Below are 11,564 nucleotides of genomic sequence, written 5' to 3'. Positions count from 1 at the left end.
CTGAGCAGCGAGCCAAGACACTGCTGTGCCCCTTCCTGGAAAAGTTCCCCCCAACAACCCTCCACCCCTACACCTTGGCCCTGCGCCCACAGCCTGGTGAGCCTTGAAGGACGATAAATTGGGCTGAGACTAGGGTGCATGGGAATCCCAGTCGCAGAGAGACTAAGTGGGTGAGCCGTGAGCCCTCGTGGCACCATACTGCTCCCAGGAGCTGAAGACGTTTCCAAGTCAAGGAGTATTAACTACTAGCAGCTGAAGCAACACGGTTTGGCGCCAGGGTCTTTGGCGGTAGAACACGATGGGGCTAGGTTAGGTGGTACTTGGCACTTCCACTGCCTAACTAGGCTCTCCCTCATACCTGCCCTGGCCTGTGGCAGAGCACCCACAGCTACCTTACCTGGCTGCCCTTCTGCTGCAGAGGGGAAAGGATAAGTAACTCAAACTTGGGACAACTTGTTCAACTTCAATTGCCAGAGCCCTGAATGAATGAACAGCTCATGTAAAGGCTCCAGACCTTTCACTGCAGCTGCTACTGGATCCTGATTGTACCACATGCATTACTCTCTAACCTTTACAACCCTGCTAAGACAAGAACCTGCCTCTGTTTACAGATACAGAGACATCCTTAGAAAGGATAAATGATTGCGTAAAATGGCCAGGTGTACTTTCCCCCACAACTGGAGTTCTTTCCATGATGGAGATCAGCAGGTAACTTAAGCAGGCAATTGTAGAGCCTGGATTTGAACCCAGGACTGTCTGTTTCCATTACACCAAGAACCGAAGAATGGGAAAGGGAAATATTTTTGCCTTCTTTGGCCTCAAATTCCAGTTCTCTCAGAGCTTAAACTTATGAGAGTTGGTATGATTCACAGGATTGGACAGGAGCCAACACAGAGCTGCATCTCATGTCTTCTCAACATTAAGCCTAGATTCAAGTGGAGCTAGAACAGCAAGATTCTGCTGTTTGAATACACATCAACTAAAGACTGCCTTCTTGAAGGACTTGAGAATCAGCACATATGCTGAGCGCCTAGTGTGTTAAATTCATGAAGACTTTAATCATTGCAGCCTGGTAGGGAAGGTATTCTCCAGCCACAGGGCACACCACATGCCCCACCTACCCCATCCCCTCCCCTCAGAGAAGTAGGCTGTTCAGTGGGATGCCAAGGTAAGGCTCACGCAGGCTCTGTGGTGGCCCAGTGCATAGGCACAAGCTCAGATCATCTGTCTGAACCACTCTGAGTGTTTCCAGTGGAAAATGGAGACAATCCTAGTGTTCTAGAAGCAGATCCTCTAACCTGCACAAGGGCCGGAAAGACAGAGTGGAAGTTGAGACTTGAGTTTTCTGAATCTGCTTGTGCTGCTTTGGTGCCTTCATGCTGCCCCTCCTTTTCAGCTCCTGCTATTCCTACAGTGCCTGGTGTCAAGTACAGGCTTTGGATTTAGATCTGGGTTCAAATCCCAGCTGGGTTCAAATAAAGATATTACCTATACCTCACAGAATGTCTAAAGTAAGTGAGAAGATGGAAGTACAGGATTCTGCACAGGCTTTGGCACATGGTCAGCATTCCATAAATGGCAGCTGATATTATTACAAAACTATCACTGAGATCTGACTAAACATCCAAGAAATATTGTTAAAGCAGGAAGGACAAGTAGCAAGAATTAATCAGAAACCTCCACATGGCCTGGGTAAGCGTCTTCTGATTCAAAACAATACAAAACAAGAAAACTCCAAAGAGGGGAGGAGTAAGATGTACACAGGGGCAGAGAGAGCTGGCAATGAAGGACTAGAAGGCTCTCAAGATGGAGCTGATGAGGACAAAGAGGCAATCAGGACCAAAGTAAGGGGAGATAAAGTGGTATTATATTACTTCATCATCAGAGAAGAAAATAACTCCTCTTACTCAAAACCTCAAGATCTTTCCTTATTAAGTAGCAGAGTAAATACTGATCTATGGCAGCAGCTTAATTTTCTGGACATTTAGAAATCAAATTGCATGGTGGTTTCTGTACATATGGATTCCATCTGAAGGATCTTGATAAAAAAACATCAAAGGACAAGCAGGGAATGATAGAAAAACCACAAGCCAAGTCAGGTACAGAAAAGTCTTCTGGGCTCTATAACTTTCCATGCAAACTCTTTATTATTGGACTTATCTTGCTGAATATTATGTTTCTCATCTCTTTCCCCCTGGACTGTAAACCCTCCAGGGCAAGAACCTCATCTCATGTTCTGTAAGGCCCCTTTCTAGCCCTAAAATAGCATCATTGTAGTAGGCAGAATGAACCACCAAGGATGTCCATACACTAATCCCTAGTTAAATTATATGACAAAAAGGACTTTGCAGATGTGTTTTAAAGTTATAGACCTTAAAATAAGGAGATTATCCTGGATTAGCCAGATGATTCTAACCTAATCACATGAGCTCTTAAAAGCAGAGAACTTTTCCTCGCTGGAGGTAGGAGGTGAGGCAGAAGGGGAGATCAGAGAGACCTGAAATGCAAGGACTTGACTAGCTTTAGAGATGAAGGGAATGTAGGCAGCCTCTAGAAGCTGAGAACAATCCCAGGCTGCCAGCACAGATACGGGTACTTCAGTTCCACAGCAACGTGCAGCCAAATTCTGCCAACATCCTGAATGAGCATGGAAGCAGATCCTCTCCCAGAACCTCCAGATGAGAACTCAGGGGAGCCAACACCTTGGCTTCTGCCTGATAAGACCTGCAGCAGAGAAACCGGCTGAACCCACCCAGACTTCTGAGCTACAGAATTGTGGGATAATAAATATGTGTCAAGTTAAGCCACTAAATTAGTGGTAATGTGTCACAGAAGCAATAAAAAACACAAACAGAAAATTAAAACTGTTTCACACTACAACAGCATTCTCCCACACATCATTTCACTTAATCTTCCCAAGCATGATGGGATTATTGTCCCCCTTTATTCCTAAAATTTCCCAATTTTTAGGAAATTGATGCTCAGCGGGGATAACTAACTTGCTCAGGTGACCAACTAATGAGTATGTACTTGAGCCAGAATTCAAACTTAGGCCTTCAGGTCCCAACTCCAGTGAGAGTTGTCTCTTATATTGCAGCTACCACTTGGTGGCTTTCAGATTCTACTAACTTAAGCTAAATAAAATGCAAACTAAAAACAAAAAAAAAGAACAAACAAAAAGTGAGGCTACTTTTACACTGTGGAAACTTAAAAGCCTCTCAATACTCATTTATTTCTGTTTCTTCTGAAGATATCTAATAAGTCAGGGTTCAGTTCAGTTCAGTTCAGTCACTCAGTCATGTCCAACTCTTTGCAACCCCATGAATTGCAGCACACCAGGCCTCTCTGTCCATTACCAACTCCCGGAGTCTACCCAAACTCATGTCCATCAAGTCAGTGATGCCATCCAGCCATCTCATCCTCTGTCGTCCCCTTCTCCTCCTGCCCCCAATCCCTCCCAGCATCAGAGTCTTTTCCAATGAGTCAACTCTGCATCAGGTGGCCAAAGTATTGGAATTTCAGCTTTAGCATCAGTCCTTCCAAAGAACACCCAGGACTGATCTCCTTTAGAATGGACTGGTTGGATCTCCTTGCAGTCCAAGGGACTTCAAGAGACTCTTAAGAGTCTTCTCAAGAGTCTTGAGAAGCCTCTCTTCTCTCTTGAGAAGACTCTCTCTCAAGAGTCTTCTCCAACACCACAGTTCAAAAGCATCAATTCTTCAGCACTCAGCTTTCTTCACAGTCCAACTCTCACATTCATACATGACCACTGGGAAAACCATAGCCTTGACTAAACGGACCTTTGTTGGCAAAGTAATGTCTCTGCTTCTGAATATGCTATCTAGGTTAGTCATAACTTTCCTTCCATGGAGTAAGCGTCTTTTAATTTCATGGCTGTAATCACCATCTGCAGTGATTTTGGAGCCCAAGAAAATAAAGTCTGACACTGTTTCCACTGTTTCCCCATCTATTTGCCATGAACTGATGGGACCAGATGTCATGATCTTAGTTTTCTGAATGTTGAGCTTTAAGCCAACTTTTTCACTCTCCTCTTTCACTTTCATCAAGAGGCTTTTTAGTTCCTCTTCACTTTCTACCATAAGGGTGGTATCATCTGCATATCTGAGGTTATTGATATTTCTCCTGGCAATCTTGATTCCAGCTGTGCTTCGTCCACCCCAGCGTTTCTCATGCTGTACTCTGCATACAAGTTAAATAAGCAGGGTGACAATATACAGCCTTTATGTACTCTAAGTCAGGGTATACGCAAGTAAATATAAAAACATGTCAAAGTCTTCTTTCTGATACATAGAAGAAATATTTTGATAAATGGGAAGAGGAGAAATCCTCAAAAGAGTGACTGTCAACAAAATATTATCTCCCATTCAGATGCTTTTTCTGCCACTGTTAAGGTACATCTTCTAATGAAATGCTCTGATTTGCCAGATTTGTTTAGGAACTTCTCTGTGGTTGGAGCTCTCACTCCTTTCGTGACCAGTTTTTACTGTCAGGAAATCCAACTGATTCTGTCTGAAATTTCCCTTCTATATTTCTTCCCATTATTTCTAATGAGCAAGCAAAATAATCTCCTCCCCTTTGGTCTTTCCATCTTTCAAATATGTGTGAACTGTTATCACGCCCTGCCTTAGGGTATCATTTTGCCAAGTGGAAGGCTCCTTTCAGTCTGCCTAAGTCAAGCTTTCTCTTATACGGCTCTGCCTTCCTGTCTGAAATTCTTTTCCATATATTCCTGTTCTAAATGAGGTGTTTAATCTTGAACCAAGTGTTCTATATACTACAGATACTGCCATATTCTTAAAGGCGAATTATACAGTAACTTGCAAGGAAAAAGAAAACTTACTGTTTGGTAGTTGGTTAGGAAACTGTAGCACTTACTGCTTCTCTGCTTGCAATTTAAATGAACAGCAGACTACAATGAATCTCCCCCTATTTTACATAAAAGTTTATGGCCACAAATCCAGGAACCAAAAGGTCAAGCATTTATTACATGCTGCTGAAAACAGCACTGTGAATATTTACAAAGTATTTAAATGACTATTAATAGAATAGATAGACTAAATGGATACCACTTCTTGCAATAAGTTTTGGATGTGTTGCATTTAAAAAAACATTTCTCCAAGAAGTCTGGCTAAAGTTCCATACCAGATTAAACTTCCTGCCAAATGGAATCAGACGCCACATTTCTTAAGGGCCAGAAATCTGGCCCAATATTCTCTGTTCTTACCAAGAACTAAAGAGCCATTTGTTTGCAGCAGTCTCCAGATAGATATTAATACTGGACCTTTCCAATAGATTTTGTAACTCTCTATTGAGAAAAACTCTAAAATTTGGCCAGACATGGCTGTGGTTCCTGATAGCACATAAATCTTTGAAGACCCTTATTAGCTATGTAGTAGTATACCCCAAATTCCTAATTCATATCAGTGTGGTCTCTAAACAAACTCAATCCCACAGAGTAAGTTACACAGAGGTACAATCTGGCTGATTACCTTCCTTTCCCTAGTCAATAAGATCAAGCAATTTCTTTGTGTTCAAAAAGCAACTATGCCATGGACAGCTAGAACCATAATCTTTGGCTGAAATGAAAACCTTCTGAAAGTCTAAATAATCCTATATTCATTCACTGAGTTACAAAGACTGTTAAATTTTCGTGAAGTTTGAGAATGTAAAGATGAGAAATGAAAACTTTCCCCAATCTTGAAGTCAGCTGATTATCTGAACTCAGAGGATTATCATAAAAGGTTCCAATGAATAAATTCCTTCATGTTAAAAAAATTTCTCAAATAACATTAGGCACCATCCACGGAGTTACCTGACATTTTACAACTACAATTGCTAATCCTCACAATCAGGAAGGCAGGCATTAATATTCCTGTTTTACAGAGTGAGACGCAAGCTCAGAATCATTATCACCTCAGGGAAGGTCCCAGAGTTTAAGTGCCAGTTCGTGCGTGCTCAGCCACAGACACGCCGGACTCTGTGATGGTATAGAGCCCGCTAGGTTCCGCCATCCATGGGATTCTCTCAGCAAGAATACTGGAGTGGGTTGCCATGCCTTCCTCCAGGGGATCTTCCTGACCCAGGGATCAAAGCCATGTCTCCTGTCTCCTGTATTGCAGGCAGATTCTTTACTGCTGAGCCACCATGGAAGACCTAAATGCCAGAGTTAGGACCAAAACACTCATCTGATAGGCCTCTAGTTTTGCCACCATACCAGGCTGCTCTAGATGTATTATTTTTTGAAATAATTGAAATAATTTCTGAAGTTTAATTGCTAAAGTTAATTACAGGATTTAATTTCATATTTCTTTTTTCTACAGTAACACATGAAGAAAATAGAAGGATTTTATGCTTATATGTGACTGAACCTTTTACAAGGTATGTTACAATTTTAAAAGAACTTTAATGGATTGTTGTCTACTCTTCATTTGTTTGAGCAACCTTTACTGATGCTTACTTTGGTAGACATAGTATTAATACTAGAGACAGAGATGAATAACAGAGTTTCTACCTTCAAGGTATTCACAGTCTAATGAGACTATTTTTAAAAAATATGAACATTGCCCACCTTGTGCAGAAGAGGAAACTTGAGTCTGGCAAGGCTTAAAGCCTTGTGCTAACTTAGCTTCCTAGAGAAGGAAATGGCAACCCACTCCAGTATTCTTGCTTGGAAAATCCCATAGACAGAGGAGCCTGGTGGGCTACAGTCCCTGGGGTCACAAGAGTCAGACATGATTTAGCAACTAAACCACTACCACCACCAACTTAGCTTCCAGGAGGCAGACAGAATCTGATCTGAGATTCTTTTGATCACATCTCTGTGGCTCCTCCACCCTCACCTCCACACTCAACTTCCTAATCATGCTCTCCATTATTTTTCTTCTACATATGCTGCAAGGATTACAGAAATCTGAGATCTTGAATTCATCTGAACAGGTATGGCAACAAGACTAAAGATTTTAATGTACACAGAACCCACTGAGCCACTTTGTTTTATAAACATGTACTAAAACTACAAATAAACTGATTTTTCTGATTACTTCAGGCTGCTTCAATATTAAATTGAAAGGCTATCCTGAGAAGCTACAAGTATTTTCAAAGAAAGAACCAGATAAGTCCGGCTGAAGAATTTTTAATGTTCTCTGTCATCATCGGGGCAGCGGAAGGTCATTGTCATAGAGAATGCACTTCTATGATGAGGTTCCTATTTTCAAAAATGTCCCCTGTGAATATAAAATTGTTATTCAGCTTATCTCATTCATTCGCTTTATGACAGAAAGCCAAGACTTTGTGCTGGGAGTGTCAAATGGATATATGAAATGCAGTCTCTGCCCTTAAGGAACTCTGTTCAGTGGGAAACAAATTACTGCAAAGGAATGATTACAGCCCTGGGGGTTTTTCTGTTTGCTTGCTTGCTTTGTGGGTTTGTGTGTGTGTGGCAGAGAGAGACAACTCCATGAAAGCTAAGACACAAAAAGAATGAAAAGGAATTTGCCAAGTGGATCAGGTGGGGGACAAGAGGGAGAGAATGGTGAGGGTGGGCACAGAAAGCAGCATGTGCAAGATGACCTAATCTAGAACTAAGAGTATTAGCTAATGTCCTTGCTCTTTATTAATGACTTGGCAACTGAACATATCACTACCCAATGGAACTTTTTTGTTTTTATTATTCATAGCTCTTTACGAAACCAGTTCTAATCTAGCACTGAAACTGATTTTGCAGTAATCACCAGTGACTTCCATGTTGCCAAGTTTAATCCAGTAGACACTTCTTAGATAGCATCCTGATCGACCTGCATAGGACACAGTTGACAATCGCCACTTTTAGGCTATACTCTTTTCCTGCGAAATTTTCTTCCACCTCTTTAGTCCCTCGTTCTCGTCCCCCTTGACAGATCCTCCTCCTCAACCTGATCTCTAAAAGCTGAAGTTCCTCAAGGCTTCATCTAACCCTACTTCTCCCCTTCCCAAGCAATACCATCCATTCCTGTGGCTTTACACACCACCCAGTGTTCAAGCCCTCCAAATGTGCCTCTACAAGCTGACCTCGCCTCTGAGCTCCAGTCTCATAAATCCAGCTGCCTCCTCGGTGTCTCTACCAGGAAATATTTTCAGGTACCTCAAAGTTAACAACAAGTTCAAAGCTGGAGCTTACTATTTCAACCACTCTCCCTAAAATCTGCTGTCCCTTCGTCATTCCAGTCATGACCCACCATTCACCTGGCCAGTCAATGGAAATCATTCTTCCCCTATCTGGTCACCAGGTTCCATCAGCTCTACCTCTGCATACTTTTGCCCATCTACCAACGCCTCCATTACTGACACTCCAGGACACTATCTTCTTCCACCTTCCATTCTCCAACCTGGGAGCTCAGTACATTCTCCTCACAGCAGGTACAGTGACAGTTTAAATCATTTCATTCCCCTGCTGAGAGCCCTTGGGTTATGGTCATCAGTTCCTTCAGAAATAGTTTAACTCCATTCCCTTTTTCTGGTACATGGTAAGATTGTGAAGTTAGGAGCATGTGACATTATTTGGACAATGAAATGGGAGCAAAAGTGATAAGCATCACTTAAAGGTAATTTTAAGAATCAACACATACTTCAGCTTTTTACTTCCTTGGTCCTGACAATCCCAGTGCTCCAGACGGAAGCTGCGGCTCCATTGGACTGGGTTCTAGACAAGATATGATGGCAAAGCTGATATATAGCATGAGTGAGAAATAAATATATGTAATACTACACCTTCAAAAGCTTCCAAATGCACAAAGAATGAAACACAAATGGCTTACTTAACGAACAAATGCCAATATAGCTGGCTCCTGTGATGTTAGATATCTAACATCATCTTGGAGCTGTCCTTCCAGATCACGATATTCCACTCACATTGGCCCTCTTGCAATGTCTAGAACAAGCCAAGCATCTTTCATCTTTCATCCTTTCCTGAATGGTTCTTTGCATGGTTCATTCCTCACCCTGTAGATCTCAGCTTAAATATTACCTCTTCAGAGATGTGTCCCTCAACCACTGTCTCAAAGACGGCCCCTCACTGTGACTCTCCATCACAGCACCTTGATCATTTCCTGAAAAATAGATCAGTCTATAATAATGATTCTTTGACTGACTGTCTCTCCCACTAGGCTGTAAGCACTATTAGGGGAGGAGCTTACTGCTATCTCCAGTGCCTAGCATTACCCTTAATGTGGTACCCTATAGACAGTAAGCACTCAAGATAATTTGTTCAGTGAATGAACAAATGAGAAAAGATTCAAAAAAACTACAGTGACTTCCCTGGTGACTCAGTGCTAAAGAATCCACCTGCCTATGCAGGAGACATGGTTGGATCCCTGGTTCAGGAAGATCCCACATGCCTCAGAGCAACTAAGCCCATGCACCACAGCTACTGAGTCTGTGCCCTAGAACTTGTGAACGACAGCTACTGAGCCCACACACCATAACTACTGAAACCCGCGTGCCCTAGAGCCCATGCTCTGCAATAAGAGAAGCCACGGCAGTGAGAAACCCATTACTGCCGCTAGAAAGTAGCCCCACTCACCACTACTAGAGAAAAAACCCAGGCAGCAGCGAAGACCCAGCACAGCCAAAAATAAATAAATAAAATTATTTAAAAAAAAAACTATAGACATCATATTGCACATCACAGAGGCAAAAGGTGGGGAGAAAAAGGGAACTTGCACTTACAGTAAGGAAATTAAGAATGGCTAGGATGTATAGCTAACATTCATTTAGGTACTTTACATGTTATTTCTCTAGATTCTCAATAATCCTAGGAGGTCAATATTAGTATCTCCACTTTCTAAGTCAGGTAACTGAAGCTCAACTTGCTCAAGTAACAAAACCAGTAATGGCATTAGTTTTAACTCAGACCAGTTAATCTTTTTCCTCCAAGCAATGACGCTTCTCTAGAAATTAAACTGTTATTACATTTTTATCGAGTACTTTTCTATTATAATATAGTTCAGTTCAGTTTTTGGCTGTGCTGGGTCTTTGCTGCTGCCTGGGCTTTTTCTCTAGTGGTGGCCAGCAGGGGCTACTTTCTAGTTGCAGTACACAGGCTTCTCATTGCTGTGACTTCTCTTGTTGCAGAGCATGGGCTCTAGGGCATGCAGGCTTTCAGTCGCTCAGTCGTGTCCGGTTCTTTGTGACCCCATGGACTGCAGCACACCAGGCCTCCCTGTCCATCACCAACTCCCAGAGCTTGCTTAAACTCATGTCCATCAAGTTGGTGATGCCATCCAACCATCTCATCCTCTGTCGTCCCCTTCTCCTCCTGCCCTCTATCTTTCCCAGCATCAGGGTCTTTTCCAATGAATCAGTTCTTTGCATCAGGTGGCCAAATTATTGGAGCTTCAGCTTCAGCATCAGTCCTTCCTGTGAATATTCAGGACTGGTTTCCTTTAGGATGGGCTGAAGGAGATGGTTGAATCTCCTTACAATCCAAAGGACTCTCAAGAGTCTTCTCCAACACCAAAATTCAAAAACATCAATTCTTTGGCACACAGCTTTCTTTATGGTCCAATTCTCACATCCATACATGAATACTGGAAAAACCATAGCTTTGACTAGACGGACCTTTGTTGGCAAAGTAATGTCTCTGCTTTTTAATATGCTGTCTAGGTTTGTCATAGCTTTTCTTCCAAGGAGCAAGGGTCTTTTAATTTCATGGCTGCAGTCACCATCTGCAGTGATTTTGGAGCCCAAGAAAATAAAGTCTGTCACTATTTCCATTGTTTCCCCATCTATTTGCTGTGAAGTGATGGGACTGGATGCCATGATCTTAGTTTTTTGAATAATATAAATTGCACTTATATATGGATACATCTCTACTCCAAGAACCAGTTTTTGGCTTTCTTTTCTTTCTTTTTTTTTTCAGGTTCATCCTAAAGCCTATAACAAATATCTCCTGTTATCCTGAACAACAGGAAGCAGAATAATGCAGCAAATCCAAACTACAAGTAAATCAGACATTTTGTTGGAACTTTTTTCTTGAACTATTTTTTTCTTCACAGAATAAAAAGCCAACACGATTAGGAAGTAAGTCTGTGTTCTGAATTCATTTTCGGGACTTGAGATCAACTTGTGCTCCTGTTCAATTGTTTAGTCATGTACGAGTCTTTGCGACCTCATGGACTGTAGCCTGCCAGGCTCCTCTGTCCATGGGATTCTTCAGGCAAGAATACTGGAGTAGGTTGCCATTTCCTCTTCCAGCGGATCTTCCTGGCCCAGGGATCGAACCCGCATCTCCTGCAGCTCTGGCACTGGCAGGTGAATTCTTTACTGCCGAGCCACCTGGGAAACCTGAAATCAACTTATACTGGCTTAATTTAGCATATTGCCCCATTCCCAGACACTGTGCTGCTTGTTGCAGAACATGCAAAGTTAAGTGGCCAAGGGCTATGGGATCCACAGTCCTGATTTGATTAGTAGAGATGCCGAACATCTAAACAAACAACTGAAACCACCCAGCACTTTGCCTCTGACTCATCTTTGGTAAAGTAATTGTGTTCCAGCAGAAAGGTGTG

The sequence above is a fragment of the Bos grunniens genome, chromosome 3, assembly GCF_055505025.1.
Source record: "Bos grunniens cultivar Pamir isolate PY7600 chromosome 3, Bosgru_T2T1.0, whole genome shotgun sequence".
Taxonomy (NCBI): domain Eukaryota; kingdom Metazoa; phylum Chordata; class Mammalia; order Artiodactyla; family Bovidae; genus Bos; species Bos grunniens.
The sequence above is the reverse complement of the archived record's forward strand: the minus strand, read 5'-3'. Positions refer to the sequence as shown.